This window comes from Myotis myotis, unplaced genomic scaffold (genome assembly GCF_014108235.1).
Source record: "Myotis myotis isolate mMyoMyo1 unplaced genomic scaffold, mMyoMyo1.p scaffold_m19_p_20, whole genome shotgun sequence".
In the NCBI taxonomy this organism is placed as follows: domain Eukaryota; kingdom Metazoa; phylum Chordata; class Mammalia; order Chiroptera; family Vespertilionidae; genus Myotis; species Myotis myotis.
In genome coordinates this window covers 4,286,336-4,310,415 of record NW_023416325.1, presented here as the reverse complement: position 1 = coordinate 4,310,415, position 24,080 = coordinate 4,286,336, and the positions used below count along the sequence as shown (strand labels likewise).

The 24,080-nt window shown below is 44.3% G+C and overlaps 1 protein-coding gene and 1 non-coding gene across 2 annotated transcripts in view; one reads left to right on the top strand and one right to left on the bottom strand.

Annotated features, from left to right (window-relative positions):
- The first annotated feature begins 2,544 nt into the window (after positions 1–2,544).
- Positions 2,545–24,080, top strand: part of CORO1C (coronin 1C) — a 63,286-nt gene continuing 41,750 nt past the window's right edge. Inside the window, exon 1 of the mRNA XM_036354374.1 lies at positions 2,545–2,690. The gene's annotated coding sequence lies outside the window, so the exon portion shown is untranslated. The remainder of the gene's footprint in view (positions 2,691–24,080) is intronic.
- Positions 21,729–21,835, bottom strand: LOC118678660. Its single transcript, XR_004974957.1, has one exon. It is a non-coding gene; the product is annotated as a U6 spliceosomal RNA (small nuclear RNA).

Below are 24,080 nucleotides of genomic sequence, written 5' to 3'. Positions count from 1 at the left end.
TGCAGAGACGAGGGGAGTTAGGGCTTAGGGACGAGAAGTGACTTGCCCAAGGTCACACAACCGGTAAGTAGTGGAGCCTGAATTTAGAGCCACGTTTCTCAGAATTCGAAGTCTATGTTTTCTTTCGTTTTATTATTATTTGGTCATGCTGCCATAGAGGTAGTTTAATGTAATGACTAACTGGCTAAGAGTACAGACTCTGCCGTTAGAGGAATGTCGGTTCTATCATGAGCTCCCCCGGGTTCAAGCTTGTGACCTCGGGCAAGTAATTTAACTTCGCATTTTCTTTACCCACATAAATAGGGATTATGAATTATTTTGAGGCCATAGTATTGTTGAGGGAATTTCAGAAGATTTTGCATTTACATCACTCAGAGAGTGCCTGGCATATAGAAGCGATGGGAAATGTTAGCAAGGATCTGTTTCTAAAGAGTAAGCCAGTTTGGCTCCCAGTTCCACCTCAGAACACTTTATCCATCTTCATTTTCTGAGAACCACTCAGAACTCACCTGCTATCCATGCCCTTGTTTCTTTCAAGATGGGAATCATAACAATAGCCCCTCATTTTTGTGCATCACCAAGCGCCAGGTGGTGCACTGGGGGCTTCACCACCTTCCTCTCGTTTTCACTGAAGCGAGCAGCAAAATCTAGCCACAAAAAGGGTGCTCAGTCCCTCCTGTTGTCAGCGATTGCTTCAAGGCAAAGTGCAGTGCGTCCCTCCTCATCGAAGCACAGCAGTGACAGCAGCTGGCGCCTTTGCCGAAGGCTTCTTACAAGGCAGGCAAGGTGCTAAGTGCACCACTAACAGCTCTGGGAATCCTTCAGGGAGAGGCTGCTGCTACAGCATCCCTATGTTACTCAAAAAGGAAGGGAGGCTTAGAGAGGATACATAATTTGCTGTGATAGCTGTTCCGGTTCAGGTGGTCATCGATTTACATAACACACATGTCTGAGGCTGATGTTCAAAATGAAACATTCCCGTGAATTGCAAAGATGCCTTGCTTTTGGCAAGTAAATAGCCCTATCCAGTTTCCCCAAATCGTGGCTCTTCAGAGCTTGGTATTTCAGAACGAGACTCGGCTATTATTAATAGGACGACTTTACTACATATCAGGCATATAGAGGTGAAGGAAACTGCCTTGGGACCCCCGTCTGACAGCAGCAGGGCTGACACTCAACCCCAGGGCTCTGACTTTCAGGCTGGGTTCTCTAGTTAGTAAGCAAATGGGTGAGGACTTTGGCCAGGAAACGGAAGGGAGGGACCCTGTCTCCTTTATTTCCTCACCTGCGAAAAGGGGTCAAGACGGGAGCTCTTTGTCGGGGTTGGGGGTCATGTGGGTGTGGCCCAGCCCAGGGTCAGCCACTGTGTTCTAGGAATATGACAACAGAAAGTGGGGAGAGGGCCCAGCCAGTGTGGTTCAGTGGTTGCGCACAGACCCATGAAACAGGAGGGTGCCGGTTTGATTTCCTGTCAGGGCACATGCCTGGGGTACAGGCTCGATCCCCAGAGGGGAACACACAGGAGGCAGCCAATGGCTGATGCTCTCATCAATATTTCTATGTTTCTATCCCTCTCCATTCCTCTCTCTCTCAAAACATATTAAAAGGATAATGAGTCTTAGCGGGTTTGGCTCAGTGGATAGAGTGTCCGCCTGTGGACTGAAGGGTCCCAGGTTCCATTCTGGCCAAGGGCACATGCCTGGGTTGCAGGCTTGATCCCTAGTAGGGGGCATGCAGGAGGCAGCCAATCAATGATTCTCTCTCATCATTGAGGTTTCTATCTCTCTATCCCTCTCCCTTCCCCTTTGAAATCAATAAAAAAATAATGAAATTACAATGCAACCCACATTTCTAAAAAAAAAAAAAAAAAAAGTGGGGAGAAGGCCAGAGCATGGGAGTCCCCAGAGGTGGTGGTGGGTGGGTATGTCAGGGCAAAGGAGGAGCTTAGGTAGCCAGAGGCGGGGATTCTAGAATTTGGGGCGGAGCTTGGAGTTTTAAGCGACTAGATGGGCAGTGGGCGGGGCTTGCGATGCTGCGAATGGGGTGGTTACTCTGTGGGCGGGGCTCCTAGAACTTGCGGCGGGGTTCTGTGTACCGATAGGTCAGTTCTGAAGCAATGGGCGGGGAGCTGGGTTTAGTGACAGGAGGCCGGCTGAGGGCTTGGATGGGTAGTGGGCGGGGTCAGAGGAGCTGACATTCCGGTTTTAAGGGGCTCAGGGGGCCTGTTTGAGGAGCCGGGGATGTGGCCCTGCAGAGCCAAGCAGGTCAGTGGGCGGAGCTCTAGGAACGCCGCTCCCGGTTTTGAGGAGCAGTGGGCGTGGCTCGGAGGCGCCTATGGGTGTGGCTCTCCGGCCACTGAGATAAGCAGTGGGCGGTCCTCCGCGGCCCACCTGCACGCTTCGGCTCGACCAGAGGGGGCGTTAGGGAGCGTGGATGGGGATGGTAAGGTGGGAAGCGCAATTCCCTGCCGGAAGTGGGCGTGGCTTTCTGCAGCCGGGCGGCTCTGGTTGGGCGCGTCGCGCCGCGGGGGCGGAGCCTGCGTGCGGCGGCGGGGGCGGGGGCGGCTGCCCATACCCCTCCCCCGCGCGGCGCTCAGTGCCAGGCGGGAGGCGACAGCGGTTGGAAGCTTCGCGGGGCTTTGCAGCGGGGACTTTGGTGGCGGCGGCGGCGCCTCAGGCACCTCGGCCCTGGTGAGCCGCGCGCGCCCGGCGGGGCCGCTTGGGAGCGAGGCAGGCGGGGGGACGCGTTCTCGCAACACTTGCCGGTGTCGGCTGACAGGAGCCGGCGGGGCGTGGGGCAGGGCCGGGTGTAGGGCAGTGGGCTGGGGTGGCGCGCGGGGTGCGGGCCCTTGGGCCGGGGGTTCACCTGGCCAGTGTGCAGGAGGTTGGGGTCGGGGGCTGCTGCCGGAGCCTCCGGGCCTGGGAGGAGGGAGTTGGGGACAGAACCGCTTGGCTTGGGGAGAGCGAACCCGGGTCCGTGTGGGGAGGAGACTGTCCAGGGAGGGGAGGCTTTTTGGGGTCCGGAACCCTCATGGCCGGGTGAGGAGCCGAGTGGTGACTGGGCTGACGGAGGAAGGCTTTTAGGGGTCAGGGACCCGTCTGGTTGGGTGGGGTCTTGGGTGAGGAGGGGCTGTTGGAGGCTGGGGCGCAGTGGCTGGGGGCGCCAGAGCTGGAGGCGGAGTTTGAGCGGCCCTGGGGAGCGAGTGGGTGCGGGAGGGGCGGGCAGGCAGGGTCGGGGTTCAAGTGTGGCGGGGGCGAGCTGGGCCCGGCCTGGGAGGGGCGTGGGGGTTGCCTGGCTTCGGGCCCCGAGGATCTGGGTTAGGGGTCGGGAAAGGGCGCAACGCGGCCGGAGCTGGAGCAACGTGGGTGGGGGCGGCTTGGGAAGAGGGCGAGCCCGGAGGTGGGAGCCGAGGGCTGGGGCTTGGCGGGGTGAGGTTTCGAGAGGAAGAATGAGGCAGGAATGCTGCAGGGTCGGCGGGGGGGTGGGGGGGGCGGGAAGCTGGGGGCTGGGGCGTCGGGGTGAACTGGGTGATTCCGAGATGGGGAAGCAGCTGGCGAGGGGCGCAGGGAGAGGGAGCGAGGTGCAGGTGGGGCGGCGCCGCGCCGGAATGCCTGGGGCCGAGGTCGGATGCTGAGGGTGGACCTGCGGGAACCCAGCTCTCGCGCCGGTCCGCACAGGCGCGCACACGCGCACACACACACCCCAGCTCCCCGGCTCCTAAAGGGCTTGAATGTGCCGGGGGAAGTGGCCGGCTGCGGGAGGGCCGAGAAGAAAGGGGCTCGCTTCCTCTCTCGGGGAGAGGCGCTGGCCCCGCCGTCCTTTTTTGGGAGTGTTCAAAGGGTTTTGCTGGCTGGAAAAGGAAACGTAGACTTCGCTGCCTATGGTGGTTTAGAATCACATCCTATATTTGGCCTTCATGTAGGCTGCCCTTGTTTTGCGGTGTCTGAAGTCCTTGCTCTCTACATGTTGCAGACGTGGGGCTGGGGTGTGAGAAGCAAATTGCGAGTTGCTCATCTCCAGCCCCGGATAGCAAGATTTTTTTTTTTTTTTAAAAAAGGCCTTTCTTATACCTGTAAAGGCTTTTTAAAAGAATTGGACGTCGTGCGTGTTTTTAAACTGGTACTCGGTGGTGGACGTAGTACTTTTTGGAAATAGTTATCACAAGAAATATTGGGCTCTCTTACTGGAGCCGTCCTGCCTGGGATTTTACATTGTAAAACTGTACTTGTAGGGCTCTTCGTATTCATGCATGTCATTGTCCTTATCTGGCAGAACTCTGTCCTGATACCAGGGCCTGCTGGTATAGTCAGAAACATAATGAAGTATACGCAGTGTGCTTTGTACCGTCTGTGCAGTTGTAAAGGCAAATAATGTATGTGTTTATATTCCTTCATTTACTGTATTCCCTGTAAAACTGAAGAAATGGGGAAAATATATTTTGGACTTGATTCTATATATTGTAGAAAAGTAACTTAAGGAAACGAAATGTTTTCTCTTAGAGGTCCATTTCAGAGCTGCAGTGTTTGGATATAGTCACCTTTGGGTCTGAAAGGTTCCTTAAATAAATGGGGTGGGGGAGCCAAATAAAACTGGAAATTTTATGTAGGTCTTGAAGGGCAGGCAGTGTTTTGTGGTAGGCAGTAGTCGTGTGTACTGAGGATTGAACAAAGACTGGTATGGTATAAAGGTCGGGTATACTCCTTTTTGACAAATCCGGAATGCATCTTGTATGTTTTTCATTATCATGGAAGGTACATTAAAGCACGATGAATTTTAATACACATACTAATGAGATATCACTGCACACAGTTTTGAAATTTTCATGATCATTTGTTACTTTGCCTGCAGATTGTGCTAATTATAATTAGCATTTATGTCTATTTATAATTTAGGATTAGATTTAGGGTTGAGAAATAGCATATTTATTTATTTATTTATTTATTTATTTATAAATAATCCTCATCTGAGGATATGTTTTTGTTGATTTTTGAAAGAGTGGAAGGGAGAGGGAGAGAGAAACACTGATCCATTGATGATCGGCTACCTCCTGCACAAAACTTGACCAGGGATCCAAGCTGCAACCTGAGCATGTGCTCTGCTCTGCCTGGGAATCGAACCCATGACCTTTCCTTGTATGGAAGGACGCTCCAACCAACTGAGCCACTCCAGCCAGGGCTAGAAATAGCACTTTTTAAACACTGTTGGATTTATTTTTCCTATTTAAGTTTTATACTTAATGTATCTGTCACTTATGGGATCCGCTTCAACTAGGAGGAGGAGCATCATTTGCATGCCTATAAAATGGAATGTTCAAAGGGATAAATGTCAGTTCTTAGTTATATAACTGGGGATGGGAGATTCAGTTCTTTCTTATGCAAATTACTTTTTAATATTTTGATTTGCCACAAACTGGTACTGTAGAAACAGATACTACTAGCGGGGCTGTTTTATCTTTGACTTCTATTTCAGAGGTGAAACTAATAAATTTGGGTGCCACTTTCATATTTAGGATTCAGATGAATGTGTGGTTTTCATTTGATGAGTTCCCTGTGTTATCCTGGATTATGAACTCTCTTCTGACACTTGTATGTCTTTTAAAACTTAAGATGCTTTTTCTGTATTAAAACATGGAAATTGTCATGAATATTTCAGTATGACCTAGTACCTAGAATGTTAAGTAATAGAATCTCTCTGGGTTTTCATTGCCCTAGTTCAGATCCTTTAAAGTGAGTGAACAAGATTATATAGTCGTTTTTGGGACTTTTTTGTGTGTTTTAATAGTGCAAAATGGAATCTTTTTTGTTTTATAACTGATTTTTTTTGAGATATAACTCACATACCGTACAATTCACCCATTTAAAGTATAAAATTCTATAGTGATTAGTATACTCGCAGAGTTGTGCAGTCATCATTACAATTGTAGAATATTTTCATCAGCCCAAAAGGAAACCCTGTGCCCTTTAGCAGTCCCCCTGGCCCCAGTCTCTTCCCTCCTTTGCCCTAGGCAACCACTAATTTACTTTTTGTCTCTGGATTTGCATATTTTGGACATTTCATGTAAGTGGAATCATTCAGTCCCGAGTCTTTGTATTTGTCTTTTACTAAGCATAATGTTTTCAAGGTTTATCTGTGTTGTAGCATGTATTAGTACTTCATTTTTTATGATTGAATAATACATTGTATCGATATACCATATTTTCTTTATTCATCAACTGATAGACATTGGGTGTTTCCCCTTTTTGGCTATTATATGAGTAATGTTGCTATGAACATTCATGTACAATTTCTGTATGGACATATGTTTTCATTTCTCTTGTGGATTGCTAGGTCATGTTGGTAACTTTATGTTTAACTGTCAGAGGAACTAACTGCCAGACTATTTTCCAAAGCAGCTATACCATTTACAATCCACCAGCAATGTATAAAGACTTAAATATTTCTACATCCTTGTCAACACTTGTTATTCTCTGACTCTTTGACTTTGGCCATCCCCTGGGGTGTGAAGTGGTATATCATTTTGATTTGCATTTCCCTGATGGCTAATGATGTGTCCAGCATCTTATGTGATTAGTGGACAGTTGTGTATATTTTTTGGTGATATGTCTATTCATATGCTTTGCCCATTTTAAAACTGGGTTCTCTTTTTATTGTTAAGTTATGAGTTATATTCTAGAAAGAAGTGTCTTATCAGATGGATAAGCAAACATTTTCTCCATTCTGTGAATTGTCTTTTCACTTTCTTTTTTATTGAGGTACTAGTGCCCCTGTGCACAGACTTGTGCACATTGAAAGGAAATTAATTAGAAGGTGGCTACTGGGGCGAGACTGGGCAAGATGGGCTGGACACGCCCTGGAGCCAACCTCCCGAGGCCCCTCCCTGGCCTTCCGCTCCTGGGGTGGCGCTGCAGCACGGTAGGGCAGGGCGTCTGCAGAGTGAGCGAGGTCCCTCGGCCTGGCCTGTGGGGATAGGGCCAAAACCCGCTCTCTGACATCTCCCAAGGGGGTCCTGGATTTCGAGAGGGCGGTTCTTGGGCCCTGGAATCAGGCTCCCTCCTCTCTGGTTCCAGGGTGCGTTACCCAAGAACCACCGCTGCCAAGTCACCACAGCGTGGCAGCTCCTGCATTGAACGTCTGCTCCTGGTGGTCAGTGGGAGTCATATCTACCAGCTGGTCGCTTAGCCTTTTATATATATAGATAATTGACACAACATTTTTTATTTTTTAAAATTGATTTTTAGAGAGAGAGGAAGGGAGAGGGAGAGAGAAACATTATGAGATGGATGTATTGATTGCCTCCTGCATGGATTGAACCTGCAACCTGGGCATGTGCCTCGACCGGGAATCAAACCGACAACCTCTTGGTGCACAGGATGACACCCAACCTGAGCCACACCAGCTAGGGTGACATAACATTTCTTTTCACTTTCTTTGAAGCACAAAAGTTTTTAATTTGGGGGAAGTTGAAGTCTAATTTATGCATAATGGAGTCAAAATTGATATTAATGCAGTTAGAAATTATTTAGACTTTAAATCATATTCTTATAAATATTTTGTTTATATAAATTAAAAGCCAAAGTGAAAGGGTTAGGGAAAGATTTGAATTAGTCCTAGATCAAAAAGGGTGCACCAGGGAACAATGTCATTCTGCTGTTTAAATCTTCTAGTCGTCTCCCACCCCATTGTCTGTGGTTAAAGTTCAAACTTCTTAATGTGGCTAAGGATCGAGGTGTCTCTGATTTCAGCCTGCCTTATCACTCACTACTCCCCTTAGGTTTTTATCTCCACTCAGTGAACGAATGATTATGGAATAAAATTAACTGGAAAGATCCTGAGGTCAGTGGGTTTCTCGGATTCTTATTTGTGGCTTTGTTGCTGTGTTAGAATAACATGGAAGGCAGAGGTAATTCCCCTTTGCCTTTCTGGCATCCAAGTCCAGCTCTTACAAAAAAAATTTGCTCAGATTGTAAAACTGAGTGTTTGAAACATTTTCCTGAGGGCAAAACATTATCGTCCAGGTTCTTTCCCTCTAATGGACAGAAATGACTGGCCCACAGCCTGTCTCAGTAGGGCAGATGGCCAGGGGACACATTTAGTTTGGTACAGTCAGCCACACCAAACGCTGCGGGCCTGCCCTGATGGTATCATGTCAGTGCTGGAACTGCCCCTGCAGTCTGACAAAGGGTGTAACCTGGGTTGTAAGGACGCATACTTTCTTCCGTTTCATTCTTTTGTTCATGCTCTCTTGCTTCTCTCAGAGCATCTGACGCAAGTAGTAGTCTTTAGTTATATTTTCTGTTATGTTCACTTTTACTACATTAATTAAAAATACTTAATTTCTTCCTGAGAATTAGGAGAAACTAGTTGGCCATTTGGGGTACATTTTCTGCTTTGGGTTCATTAAATTGTTGGATTGTGGCAAGGTAGTAAAGAAGAGAAAAAAAAAAACCCTATATAGTTTTTTGCTCTAAGAGAGTTTTTTATTTAGAGAAACCGAGGCAATGAAGGGTGCAGACCTTCAGAGCCAGACTGAACTGGGTTTTACTCTTGGCTACACTTCAATTTTTTAGAAGTATTTTAAATTGATTTTTATAGAGAGAGGAAGGGGGAGGGAGAGAGAGAAACATTGCTGTGAGAGCAGAACAGCAGTTGGCTGCCTCTTGCAGTTCCTATACCTGGGATCAAGCTCACAACCTGGGCATGTGCCCTGACCTGGAATCGGACTGGCAGACTTTCAGTGCAAGGGAAGATACCCCACCAGCTAAGCCACACAGGCCAGTGCTTGGCTCCATTTCTTAGTTAACGGTGACGTTGCCAGTGACCTCACCTCCCTGAGCCCCGGTTTCCTCTTCTGTAGTATGGAGATGTTAATGGCTACTTTGCTGGGTACTGTAAGCGTTAAATGAGAAAAAGTATGTAAAGTGCCTAAGAATGAGCAGCACTGACTAAATTTGTGTTTAAATGTCTGATGTAATGATGTAATGAATGGAACTTCACTCTTAAATGTCTGATGTAATGAATGGAACTGTGGAGAATCTAATAGAGTAGGCTTAATGCATTTTATTTCTGATGTTAAGCTATTTGCGCATGGCTTTCCACTTGCAGCTCAGCACTTTAGATTTTGAATCAAAGTTGAAACGACGAAGAGAAAAAAAGTGTCTAATTTTAGGATAGAAAAGTGGTAAAAATGAGGTAGTGTTTTGCTGTCTATCTGAATTGGAAATGTCTGTACAGACAAGCTTCTCTTATTCAGGTCTTATGCTTGTGTTCAATATGTCTGTGTTTGTCTGTTTATCTATTTTAAGGAAAAAGGTTTAGTTCCTGGCAAACGATGCATCTTAGAATTTGAAAGGAGGTTGCACTACAGTGTGTGAGATATTCATCTGGTTATAATGTGAATGGCAGCATTGTGATAAAGTGTAACATTCTGTGTGGGGAAAGAGCCACTGTAGTTTCATGGGATGTTAAATTAGGCCTGTCATTTGAATCTTCCATTACTAACAAAAGCAGGTTCCCCTGTTTGCTACAGTAAAGAGAAATTAAATCAAATTGATGCACAGGTCAGAGAGAGAGAGAGAAACTGGAATATAAATGGGAGTAGGAGGCTTTTATTTTGTAGGACTGAAGGCAGTAATTCCACAGTACAACATATTTATTTTTCCCCTTTGTTCTTGCAGTTATCTACATTTTCAAAAAATATGAATAATGGGTCCTATTTTAGTACCAGTATCTCAAATGCCTTTTAAAAATATATCATTTGAGGGGGACTTGGGAGATTATTTCTCAGGTCTAGAGGTTCTCATTCTTGAAGGTCTGTGAGGATCATCTATAGACCTTTGTACATGCAGCTGCCTGGGCTTGAGCTTCCTGGTGACTCTGAATCACAGCTAGAGTGGGAAGTACCTATCTGGTCTTACAGATGAGGGCTGTGGTCATAGGAGCTTGAGAGACTTGCTCAAGATCAGGAACTTAACTGTCCCTTCCCTCCTCCCTCAGCCACCCTTCACCTTTTTCCGTAAGTAGTGTGAATTTGTTTTTATAGTTGGTTGTGTGGGTTTATAGTATAGTGTGGATTAAAAGAAATTTTTTTTTTACAGTGTGAACCTGATATTAGTTTTCCCTTTTTAGTCCTTGAACCAATGCAACGGTTCCCTCTTAACCTTTCACCATAGTCTTTTGCCAGACATACAAAGTGAGCCTACTCACAGTTTATCTCTGTAGTTCATCATCACAATTGGTAGGTAGTACCAATGTTTGTCTTTTCCCCTCACATTTTCAGATTGTACATGTGTTAAATTACTAAGCTTGGTCCAGATTTTCAGAAGGTTTTTTAGATGCATTTTTTGGAAAATGTGAAAATACATGGAATCTGTTGGATAAATCTTTGGTAGATTTGATTTCCTAGTTTTAGTATAAAGTTCCTTGACAGTATTTTATTGATCCATTTTTATTTCTTCAGTCTGATAATCTGACTATTTGTAAGCAGTGGTTGTAAGGACTTATCTCAAATGTTTCAAAGACCAATTAGTATCCCAAAGAAGCCACTGCATTGTGTCTTGCCAGAATAATTGGCACCATTAGGCCATTTGTATATGCAAACACTACGCTTGACAGGAACAACACATGTCCAGTACTACACTACACAGATTGTAACAGGCATAATGAAAACCCCTTAGGATGAGCAGAAGTTGACCATTGCTTCACAGTGTGGTCATTCTGTCTCTGTGGGACCAAGATAGACTGGGAATCTAGGCACGTGGCAGCTTGGGGTAAGAGCCTTTTTGACCCGTTGTTGAATCAGATGTGTGCCCACGTGTTCTGACAATTGCTGAGGTCTTTATCCTGGCTGAACAAAGCTGTGGGTTTTCAGTCTCGTGAAAGGCCATACATAACGCACTTGGGAAAGGAAGTGTTGGGAGAGTAAAACCTTTGGGGGTGTATTTTCTACTCACATTGTAGAGGTTCTTGACAAAATTCACAAGCACCCTCTCCTTAAGACAAATGTTTAATCACCATTATTTACTTACTTCACATGAAAGATACTCAAATTCCTTTTCATAATGGTCAAGCATTCTTTTCTAGTTAAAGATTCTAATTCCTTTCATTCTTAGGAACTTAAAGAATTGAGGCTGATTTATTAATATAAAAACTCAAATGCTGCCTGAGTGGTGACTGAGAAACCATATAAACTTGAGCTATCATCTCCATTAAGCAGAAGGATTTATTAGGAGACTAGTCACTTTACAAGCTAGAGGGTGAATTAATTTTGTGGTTAGTAGTGTCTTTAGCTTCCCATTGTCATCCTAGTTGTCTTTTGGCAAGCAAGAGAGAGGCTGGAGCCAAAGAGTACTGGCCACAGGGGTGATATTTTAATAAGATGTGTGTTGTCTGTTTTAGAAATACAGTAATCCTTCCTTAGGCTCTTTCTCTTATGTGGGCCACTGTTGCTTTACAGTGCTACTATACTAGTAGGAGAAGATAAATCAGAAGTTTTGTGGTTTTTGTGCGTGTTTTTTTTTTTTTTTTTTTTTTATCCTAAGACTTCCAGTTTGATCTTATGCAATATAGAGATATCTTGCATGCACTGGGCTGAGTTACATTGTCAAGTGGAACAAATGATGCATCTTACCTGCAAAGGATAGTTGTGGACCATGTGCTTTTCTAAAGGTGAATGGTGGAGAGCCCTGATGCAGTTTCTGTTTTGGAGGCAGTCTTGGACATTCAGCCCTCAACCCAGGACTGGGTCATGTTCCAAAGACTAACTCAGTTACTTGGAACTCAGAGGGCATCGTTTGGTATAGATTCAGTATTACATGTGGTGAGTAAGTTCTCAGCCTAGACTGAAGAAATCTGTTTAATTCACAGCACAGCATTTGAAACTGTTAATGGTGATAATGGGATTCTGGATCCTGGGAATAGGAGTCCTGTGAAACAGCAGTAGGAACCATGCTCCACACCCTAGGTGCCTGTCTCAGGCTGTGTGGCATCCAGCAGCCTCATGCTACAGCAGCCTTCCAAGTTCTTCATCCTTCCCTCTTGATTTGAAGCTTCTCCCCTGGTTAATTTGATCTCCTTTAAATAGCAGTAGCAGGGAGTTGACTTTGGAGTACCTGGGGCCAGGTCAGTCTCATCAGTCTCCAGATGTCTGGTTTGGGGTCGGGGTGACAAGAAGGGATGGTGCAAGAGGAGGCTAAGACTCGGCGCTGCCGCCTGAGTGACTCTGATTCTGGGCTGGGAGACGAGATGCCGGGCCGACTTGTCCTCTGCTCCCTGCCCCTCTCTGCCCACAGAGTCCGATAGTGGCGGCCAGTCCGCCTGAGATGATGCCACTGAGAACCAGGGAGGTCCATTACTTTTCCAAGGTCATGCAGCAGAGAGTAGAGAGCAGATTGCTGGGTTGCACAGAGACCAGAGAGGAGGCTACTGCAATAGTCCCAGTGTTCCAGAGACTCTTGAGTGGATTCATCAAGTGGGCACCCAGACACACAAGTCTGGAGATCAGGAAAGGGTTCAGATTGGAGACATCCTCAACACCGATGATGTATGGATGGAGCTGTGGGTCAGGTTTGGCAGTGGGCATCTTCAGTCCTGGTGGCAATGCCGTTAGGGTCGTGTGACCTTTGAAGATGTGGTTATCTACTCCTGGGAGGAGTGGAGGCTCCTTGATGAAGCGTAGAGATGTCTGTACCGCAGTGGGATGCTGGAGAACTTTTCTGTGGTGGCCTCTCTGGGACTTGCATCTTCCAGGACCCATGAAATTACCCAAGTGGAGCAGTGGGGAGAGTCCTTTTTGCCTGCCTGTGGGGTCATGACTGTAGTCATTGCCAAGAGGTTGTTGGTGTGGAGCAGAGGTTGAGCTGAGTGTTAATGTAGAAGGAATGCTCAGAGCAAACCTTCACCAACACCAGAAGCTGTACTGTGGGGAGAGACCCTTAGGAAGAGAAGGTGGGGGATGGGGCGAAGGGTGAGAAGAACTTCCTGACTGGCTCTGGTCTTAACCATCAGGTGACTCATAGTACAGGACCACTGAAAGTCACCCTGAAAAAAGTCATGACAAGTGCAGCGAATGTGGGAAGCCTTTGGTCTGAAATACTTGTCTAGCACCAGAGACACACACTGAAGAAAAGCCTTATGAAGGAGTGACTGTGGGTCATTATTCAGCCATAAGTACAACCTTTTTATACACCACACTAGAGACCGATGCACAAAATTTGTGCAAGGGGCTCAGCCCCGCGGCTGCCTCTGCCTTGGTGGCTTCGTCCGGAAGGATGTCCAGCCTAATTAGCATATTATGCTTTTATTATTATAGACTAGGGGCCCGGTGCATGAAATTCGTGCACTGGGTGTGTGTGTGGGGGGGGGAGGAGGAGTGTCCCTCAGCCCAGCCTTCCCCCTCTCACATACTGGGAGCCCTTAGGCGTTGACCCCCATCACCCTCCAATTGCAGGATCGGCCCCTTGCCCAGGCCTGACGCCTCTGACAGAGGTGTCAGGCCTGGGCAGGGGACCCTCATTTCTCCCCATCACTGGTTCTGCCTCCAGCCCAGGCCTGATGCCTCTGGCCCAGGCGTCAGGCCTGGGCAGGGGACCCCCAGACTCCTCCGATTGCTGGCTCTGCCCCTTGCCCAGGCCTGATGCCTCGGCCAGAGGCGTAGACCCCCCATCACCCTCCGATCGCCTGATCGGCCCCTTGCCCAGGCCGGACGGCTCCGCCAGAGGTGTCAGGCTTGGACAGGGGACCCCCATCTCCCCCCAATCACTGGCTCTGACCCCCGCCCAGGCCTGAGGCCTCTGGCCCAGGAATCATGCCTGGGCAGGGGACCCCCATCTCCCTCTGATCGCTTGCTCCACCCCCAGCCCAAGCCTGACGCCTCTGATCCAGGCTTCAGGCCTGGGCAAGGGGACCATCATATCCCTCCAATCCCCAGCTCCACCCCCCACCCAGGCCTGATGCCTCTGGCCCAGGCATCAGGCCTGGGCAGGGGACCCCCAGCCCCCCGCCCAGGCCTGATGCCTCGGCCAGAGGAGTTGACCCTCATCACCCTCCGATCACCAATCACCGGATCGGCCCCTTGACCAGGCCTGAGGCCTCCGGCAGAGGTGTCAGGCCTGGGCAGGGGATCCCCAGCTCCCCGGGATCTCCCGCTCTGCCCCTGCCCAGGCCTAACTCCTCTGGCCGAAGCATTAGGCCTGGGCAGGGGACCCCCAGCTCCCCGCGGTTGCAGGCTCCGCCCCTGCCCAGGCCTAACGCCTCTGGCCGAGGCGTCTGGCCCGGGCAGCGGGGACCCGCAGCTGCAGCGGCCCCGCGATCGTGGGCTCCGCTTTAGGCCCAGGCAAGGGACCCCTAGGTCCCGGACTGCCAGCTTCGACCGTGCCCAGCTCCCATCGCTGGCTCCACCCCTACTTCCTGCTATCACTGGCCAGGGCGGCAAAGGCGCCTGATTCTCCGATCATGGCTGGGGGGCAGGGCAAAGGCAGCCCCAGGGCTGCCTTTGCCCTGCCCCCCAGCTCTTAGCTCCCCTCTGGGTTTCCGATCACTGTCAGTGGCAGGGGGCTTCTTCCTGCTTTCCCTTTTGCCTCCCTGCATTGTGCCTACATATGCAAATTAGCCGCCATCTTTGCTGGCAGTTAACTGCCATCTTAGTTGGCAGTTAATTTGCATATAGCCCTGATTAGCCAATGAAAAGGGTAGCGCCGTACGCCAATTACCATTTTTCTCTTTTATTAGTGTAGATAGTTCACACTGGTGAGAGGTTATGGATATAGTGAATGTGGAATATCCTTTAGCCACAATGCCAACCTTATTCAACACTGGAGAGTTCATGTTGGAGAAAAGCCTTTTATGTGCAGGGAAGGTGGGAAAGCCTTCAGGCATAATTCCACGCTTGTTCAGCACCACAGAATCCACACTGGAGTAAGGCCTTATGAGTGCAGCGAATGTGGGAAATTCTTTAGCTTCAACATAAGCCTCATGAAACATCAGAGCATTCACACTGGAGAAAGACTTATGAGTGCACCGAATGTGGGAACTTCCATAGCCACAGTCAAGCCTTATTAATCATTGGAGAGTTCACACTGGAGAAAGGCCTTATGAGTGTAAAGAATGTGGGGAATTTTTTTAGCCAAAGCTCGAGCCTCATGAAACACCGCAAGGTTCCCACTGGAGAAAAGCCTTTTAAATGAAATGAATATGGATGATATTTTAGCAAGAATTCCAGCCTTGTTAAACATCAGAGGGTTCACACTGAAGTGAGACCTTAACGAGCCCAGGGAATGTGGGACATTTTTCACCAGAGCAAATTTTGGAGGTTTAGTTATTTAAATCATGAATTCTGATGAAAAGCAGTGATAATACATTTTGGTGCTTTATTTGCAAACTTACTTAACTGACTTTTTTTTTTAACTCTGTTGTACCTTTTTTAAAAAATATATTTTATTGATTTTTTACAGAGAGGAAGGGAGAGGGATAGAGAGTTAGAAACATCAATGAGAGAGAAACATCGATCAGCTGCCCCCTGTACCCTCCCCACTGGGGATGTGCCCGCAACCAAGGTATATGCCCTTGACTGGAATCGAACCTGGGACCCTTGAGTCCGCAGGCCGAAGCTCTATCCACTGAGCCAACCTGGTCAGGGCTTAACTGACTTCTTGAATAAATTGAAAATATTGGTAGCATGGGGTTCTTAGGACTTTGTTTTATAGTCCAGTTAGAGACTGAGAATCAATGAAGTCCCATCCTAGTGGAAGCATGCTTTCATCTTGAAGGTTTTTGTCAAAGTAGATAGGGGAAAAGCCATAATTTGTATCAAGATGAGGATTTAAAGTTATGGAACCATGTCATCGAACAGCAGAGTTTCCCTTTACCCTCTTTCTCCTCTTCTCTAGTGTTTCATTTTTTTTTTTTTAATCCTCACTCCAGGATATTTTATCCATTGCTTTTTAGAGAGTGAAGGGAAGGAGGGAGGGAGACAAATATTGATGTGAGAGAGACACATTGATTGGTTGCCTCTTGCACAAGCCCGGATGAGGACTGGGAATTGAACCTGAGACCCTTTGGTGGGCAGGCTAAAGCTCTAACCAGTGAGCAACACCGACCAGAGTAGTTTCTCATGTTTTAATGCCTTGACTGACTGGAAAGTGTCCTTGTCTCACTGGTGGTTTGTCCTGAGGGGCTCTAGGGCTAGCCCCAGAGGAATCAAAGGTCAGGTCTCAGGGCATTTCAGTGGCTCCTGGAGCTCCAAGGATTCAGTGTGTTTGGAATTAGTTTGATCTGGGAAATTGGTAAGAACTGAGTAAGTTAAAATATGGTTAATTGTGCACCATTTTAGTTGCTGAATGGTCTCATCGTTTAGGAATTTATTTGTGCAATATTAAAATTTCAAAAATGACAGGCTTTGGTTTAAATCATGTTAGTGATTAATGTGATAAGTGATCACAAGAAAGAAATTGTTTTGTAATTGTGTGTGTGTGTGTGTGTTTGTGTGCTTTATTTCTGGTAATTTTTTTAAATTTTATTTTTATTGATTTGTAGAGAGAAAGGAAGGGAGAGGGAGGGAGGGAGGGAGGGAGAGAGAGAGAGAGAAAGAGAGATCTGAGAGTGACACATCAACGTTGCCTCCTGCACTCCCCCCACCAGGATGGAACCTGCTACTCAGGCATGTGCCCTGACTGGGAATAGAACCGGCAACCTTTCAGTGCACAGGACAACACTCTACCAACTGAACCATACTAGCCAGGGCTTCCTGGTAATTTTTAGAGATTACAAAAAGTATTTATTTGGTTATAACTACATTTTCCCAAGTGAGTTACATTCTTACAATTTCTTGTACTCTGTTGTAGATACTTGATATTATGTGTGTTTGTTTCCCTTTAGAAGAGGGGTTTGCTGATAAGGAAATAGTTTGTGATTTTATCAAAAAGGACCAGACAGACTGATTTGTCCTAAGTTGCAGTAACATTTTAAGAGGTATACTTTCCTGTTTCTATTGGATGTCTGAAAATTCTGGAAACATAGGGAGATTTTTATTTTAAACAGTGCTTGTTTCATTTTCAAATGTCATGCTCAATATTTTTACCTTCAAGCTCTGGGCATCTTGCTTGGCAAACTTCTTTAATTTTAAAGCCACAGATTCAGTTATTAATCTGTAAAGGTATAATAAGTGATTCAAATTATATTCCCTGTTTTTACTCTTTTCAGACACCTACTTGTAAAGAGAAGGCTCTTTTGTGCTAATACAAAGTAGTGGTTCATTTTCCTGGTTATTGATTCATCATCCCAGCATTAATGTTTGGGTGAATATTTGATTATGTTGTGTCTCCTCCAGTAGACTGTAAGCTCTATGAGAGCAAGGGCCAGGTCTGCTTGCTCACCATTGCATCTTCAATATATAGCGTAATGCCAGCGTAGTCAAAGCTCAGTAAATAATTGAATGTTCAATAAATGAATGATGAATGATTGGGATTAAAGACCTATTCAGCATTCACTGATGAGTGTACATGTTATATGTATAACCCTGTGGGTGCTAGTAACTAATTTGGTTCTTAGTGAATCCATGAGTTTTATTAGGGGAATGTGGACTGGATCCCAGTGAAAGAAGCATTTCCTATAGACTTGTGGGCTTTAGAAGTCATTTATATTTTAGTTTTCCCATTTTATAGACGAATCCAACAATCCTGGGATCAAAATGATTCAGTGGGTAGGTGACTGTCAGGATAAACTGTGTCTGACATCCAAGCCAGGGTTTTTCCTACTGTACCTTACCATTCCCTTGAATCATTGTCAAGAGTATATGTTTATTTAATCAGTTTGCCCACAGTATAGGCAAAAAGAGAAGACTGAAATTCTTCAGTTGAAGGTGATTACTTTGTTTTTCTACTCTGCCAGTTTTGCTTTGTGACTAGCCTTGTGAACATCTTCATAAAAATGTCTTAAAACAACAACTACAAAAAGATCTGGGAGTCCAATAATTTCATTTCCTGGTATAAGACTATTGCCAGAGAATTATTAAAATTTTATTCTGAGAGAAACTCCATCTGATTAAGTAGTGGAAACAGACTTAGCAAGTTTGAACAGTCATATACAGTGTGCTTTTTACCAATTGTTGATAGGAAAAGTAGGCCATCAGTTATAGAGAGTATTTTGAAACACATCCATCATTAATTTTTTAAGTGAGATTGCTGTGTCAGTCATGTCTGTAAAAGTCTGCAGTTGGTATGAGAACTCTTGGGATTAATTTGGCTCTTTGAAGAGAGAGGCGGAGTTCAGCTTCTGAGTCTACTGGTCTCCTGTGGTGCACTTTAGGGAGATGACTGCAGCCTCGGACGAATTTATACCGTTGCACAGTGTTCTCTGGGCAGATAGTGCCTGCCTCTGTCTCTGTGAGGGAGGGTCCTTCAGTCCTTTTCAAAGCTCCAGGGATGGGTGGAGGTGGTTTTGTTTATAAAGATGCTGGTAGTAAGCAGAAAATTGGGAGAGGAAGGATTGTAAACACATCATCCTTGTACATTATCTTGGGGAAAATTTATTCTTACTTGATAGTGTAATAAAAATATTACTTCTGTCAAGAGATGACTCCTAAAGCCTTATAATTTCATGTTTTAGTAACTGCAAAATTTCTGTAATGTCATTCTTATTTATTATATTTTACATGAGTTACAGGCCCCATTAGTGCATCTTTTAGTGATAAAGGGTCTCTCTTTAATACAAGTGTAAAAGAGTTAATTTGATGATTTCTATATATTTTTTTGTATTTAGGATCTTTATGTTGCTATTTTGCTGTGCCTATGCTTATTTCATTTTTTAAAAATTTTAGCTTTATTAAGGTATTTAAAGTGTATACCGTGGTGATTTGATTTATGTATATAGCTCATTTCATTTCTTGTCAGACTTCATTTTTTAGCAGTCATTTTCATAGCTGCACATTCTACTCTAAGTTATTAGTCAGTGTTTATGTTGACGGCAGGTGTTCTCCAACTTTTCTCCCAAGTTCCTAAAATGAGTATAAAATTGTAAAATGTAAATGTAAAAGTTGGGGTTTTCTTCTTAGAAAACTTTAAAAAGTATAAATGTCTTCATTATACCTTGCCTTTTAGAAATTAACATTGATGTGTGTGTGTGTGTGTGTGTGTGTGTGTGTGTGTGTGTTTCTAGAGTTTTATGCATGTCTTTTCATACAGTTGTTTTGTACAGTTGAGCACACATAGCCTCTGGCTTAAGACTGCGGGTTTTTAATCAGAAGTAAAGACTTGGCATATCTATTGTTCTCAGTATATTTGAATGCTTACAGCCAGCTTCTCTGTTCTGATTTTCCCGTGTTTTTTGCGTGAGCAAAATGCAATTTCATATGTAAAAATTGCACAAACAGGCCTGGTGGAACTATGAGTTGTGGAGGCAGCACCCCCACGAAAGAGCTCTGAGTGGCACTCTTTCTTGGCTGATGTGGGAAAGCCAAATTGTATGTGTGAAGAGGAGTTTATCATTGAAGAACTATGGAAGTTCAGAGGGTGGAAAGTTGAACTGGTCTGTACTTTGTGGTTCGAGATCATGTGTCTCTCTCAGAAGTCCTTTAAGTTTGGGCAAGTCACAGCGTCTCTAGGCTGGAAATGAAGGGCCTGGAACTGATGAGTTTTGGAACCCTTTCCACTCCAGGCTTCTGTGAGGACTGAGCCTGGATGTTTTATGGTAGATCTTACTTACATTTTCTCATCTTTTGTTCCTAGAAACATTTTTTAAAAATGGTATTGGGTTATTAAATTGAAACATATTACATTTATAATTGATATGCATCATTTGGATTCTTACCTATTACCTCAATGAAAAGGGGGATGATACTATTTGGAAGACTATAATGAGTATGAATTTTTCCCCTTTTTTTTTTTAACCTCCCGTTTATTCTTACCATCCTTGGTATCATGATAAATTGAACCAACATTAAGGCAGTTCAGTACTTGCAGTCAGTTGTCTTAAGTATTTAGCAGTTTTTCTGGAAAAAATATTTTTCCCCTATATACCTCAATGTCATTAATGGAGTGCAAATCCTTTTCAGCCATAGCTGTTATGTATGAGGTCTGTCGTGTGTCTGATTTTTCTGCTGTGTTTTGTGTTTTATATCATGTGATCGTTTTTCTTCATTGTAAAACAACTTATATCAAAGTAGGTAAACTAGGCATTTTTTCCCCTTGGAATGTCTGTTAAGGAAATGGATGCAATGAAAATGATTTGCTAAGGTGAACTCTTCAAATGTCACTGGTAGGTTTTGTTTAAGAAAATTCTAAAAAGCTCAGCCAACTCATATCCAGAAATGATGAATGTTGAATTTTTGTATTTAATTATAGTCCCTCCCATATTTGCTTTGGGTGTCTGCTCTTTTAGGAATGTGTATTCTATGTAGGCTTACATATGACATTTCCAGTTTGTTAAAAGGAAGTTTTCGCTGTAGGGATTGCAATTTAAATAGCTGAGCTTAGCATATTTGTTGCCTCATTTGTTATTTTACTTGCCGTTTTCTATTAAATAACGCATCTGATCTCTTCTACGTTAAAATGCGCCTGCCATCAAAGCAGCAGCTTAGAGCACATGTTCTTTCCCCACTGGGACACTCTGGAGCCCTGCAGCCCTGGCTAGGGGGCATTCTCGGCCTAGTGGTGCTCTGGAATGGCCTCAGCAAATGTTCGGAGCAGGATTTTGCTCCTAGTAGGGGTTTTCCTGTGTGTGTTCCTAGCAGGATGCGTTTCCTTTCATATGAACCACAGAAGTCCATCTGCTGGTATCTTTAAACAGACGCTTCTCAATAAACAAGGAAATGTCAAAATTGTGATCTTTTTTTTATTAGATCGATGGACGTAGTCAGAATAGAGAGAAAGTAGTAACATTTACTCAGGTTTTTCGAGTGTATTTTATTTAGTGCCATTACAATATAAACACCCTGTCTTGTATACATTTTTTTCCTCCTTCTACCCAACACATTTCTTATGTATGACTTATGAATTACATTTTCTGTGTATAACTTGACTTGCCAGTGCTGTAAGAAACATGCCTTTACACTCTCCTAGAGGTTGAGGATCATCAATTGAGTGTATTTTATTCTGAGAATGATTTTTTAGTGAGCTTCCCTCTGACACTTATAAAGTAAGTCCTTAAACCATAGAGATAGACATTATTTATTCTTCTGAAATAATCGACCCTAGCCCTAATAGCTGAGCCTAATCCTGAATAGCCCAGCATAGCCCTAAGAGCCTAGCCTAGTCCGAAATAGCCAAGCCTAAGTTGAGCCCAGTCCCGAAGAAGGAGCCTATCTCTGAAGGTCGACCTTATTTTTACAGCTTGTTCTTGGTTAAGATGTTCACCGTTTTTTGTTTCATAGATGAGCTGTTAGTATCATGAATGTCGGAATGTAAATTAGTACAGCTAATATGGAAAATAGTATGAAACTTCCTCAAAAAAAAAAAAAAAAAAAGGTAATGCCGAAACCGGTTTGGCTCAGTGGATAGAGCGTCGGCCTGCGGACTGAAAGGTCCCAGGTTCGATTCCGGTCAAGGGCATGTACCTGGGTTGCGGGCATATCCCCAGTAGGAGATGTGCAGGAGGCAGCTGATCGATGTTTCTCTCTCATCGATGTTTCTAACTCTCTAACTCTCTCCCTTCCTCTCTGTAAAAAATCAATAAAAATATATTTTAAAAAAAAAAGGTAAAAATAGAACTGCCATATGATCCAGCAATCCTATTTTATTTTTTAAAATATGGAACACTTCTCGAATTTGGGTGTCATCCTTGTGCAGGGGCCATGTTAATCTTCTCTGTATTGTTCCAATTTTAGTATATGTGCTGCCAAAGTGAGCACCAGCAATTCTACTTTTGGGTATTTGTCTAAAAGTAACAAAATCACCATCTTGAAAAGATATCTGCATCCACATGTTCATTGCAGCATTATTTACAATAGCCAAGATATGAAAACAACCTAAGTGCCCATTGATGAATGGGTAAAGAATGTGAGATATATAAAATAAAACAATGGAATATTATTTTCTATATATATAAAAGCCTAAGCAACCGGCTGACAGGTAGCTATGATGCTCACTGACCACCAGGAGGGGTAGATGCTCAACGCAGGAGCTTCCCCCTGGTGGTCAGTGTGCTGGCACAGCCATTCCTGCCTCCGTGGCAGCGCAGCAGGCACAGCAGGGTCGGGATGAGTGGGATTGAGTGGCCCGGGCTCAAGCTTCTTTCCAGCCCTGTGCTGCTTCAGGCACTACTACATCCCCCGAGGGGTCCCGGATTGCGAGAGGACCCAGGCCAGGCTGAGGGACCCCACTGGTGCACGAATCCGTGCACTGGGCCTCTAGTTCAGTATAAAAAAGAAGGAAATCCTACCATTTCTGACCACATGGATGGATCTTGAGGGCATTATGCTACGTGAAATATGTCAGAGAAAGACAAATACTGTATGATATCACTTATATGTTGAATCTAAAACTTGCAAAAATAACTTGAACTTGTAGAAAAGAACAGATTGGTGGTAGTCAGAGGCATGGAGTGGGGGGTGGTGATCAAATGGATGATAGTGGTCAAAACAACAGACTTCTGATTATAAGATTAATAAGTCCTGAGGATGTAATGTACAACATGGGGACTATGAAAAGGTTACATTTTACTTATTTATTTTTTTAATTTTTTATTTATTTATTTTTTTGTCCGGCCCACCCCTCCAGCTCGCACCCAACCCACCGAAAAGGTTACATTTTAAAAAAGAAAATTATTATGGTATTTGCTGGACAATCAAGACTTAACCCTTAATCCTCTGTCCTTCAGTATCACCTGAAAAATTGGGCTGGGGAAACTACTATTCATATTTCTAAAATAGAGTTTTCAACTAAATTCCAGTAAGTGAATTCCATAGTTGAGCCTGTGGTCTCAACCTATCCTCACATTGTCTTTCAAAGACATACTGGTTTTTATAATGAAAACCATTCTAGAATAATCCCAGTTTTACTGGAAATATGGGTAGGATGATAAATTGTATGTTATAAGGTCTTACGTAAGGTTTGTAATTCCCACATTTTGTGGAAATTCAAAACTGCATTGCATTTTCTCCTATCTAAAAGTCAATATATTTTGACACTTGGTAAATATTTGATTTGCTTAATGAATGACTTATGACTACATCATCTCCTTTAATACTGTGATGATCCTCCAAATGCAAACAAAAGGTCCTACAAAGTTTTAGGAATTTGACTTGAAAGACATAAGTAGGCAACTTCTCCAAGGTTGAACTCTGATAAGATATTTAAAATTGTATCAAGTATTACTATTTCCTTGGGCTTTTTATTTCAGGATTTTTTCATTTACTCTTTTTAATGTAATTGAGAATTAATTTATAAAATGCTTTGGTTTTGAGGGATACTTTACTTGTGTGATTTGGGACAAGATATTTAATAAAAGAACTAAGTTTAATGGTATGACATTGTAATTTGGAAGTTTGTAGCTACACATTAATGTGATGAAACATTAATATCACTTGATAATGCAGGCAGCTGTCTTGTGAAGAAGGGAGTTTTTCTGTGTGAGATCCTAATTTTCCTTTGTTAGAGGAGAAATTTAAGTGTAGTGAATCCATGCTGAGGTGAGAGAACAAAATATTTTGTAAAGGGTCCTTGAAAACTGATGCTGGTTCTCATATGTGAAAATTACGCTTTTGGCCCATAATCAGTAGAGAATTGATTTGGGTTTTTTCCCCCTTGGGTAGAAAAACCTATTAGTGGGCTCTTAAGTAATAATTGCTAACATTTATCAGAGTCTGTGCTAGGAACTTTGCAGCTTTAAAAAAAATCCACATCTTTTTTGAGATGTACTTCACATACCACACCAGCCAGGCTATATGTCTGTTCTTGTTCTAATACCTCACTGTCTTGATTTCCATTGCTTTGTAGTGAGTTTTATAACCAGGAAGTATGAATCTTCCTAATTTGTTCTTCTCTTTTAAGGTTGTTTGGCAACTGTTGGGTCCCTTGAAATTCCATATGAATCTTAGAATCAGTTCATGAAGAAGTCAGCTAGGGTTCTGGTAGGGATTACATTGAGTATTGCCA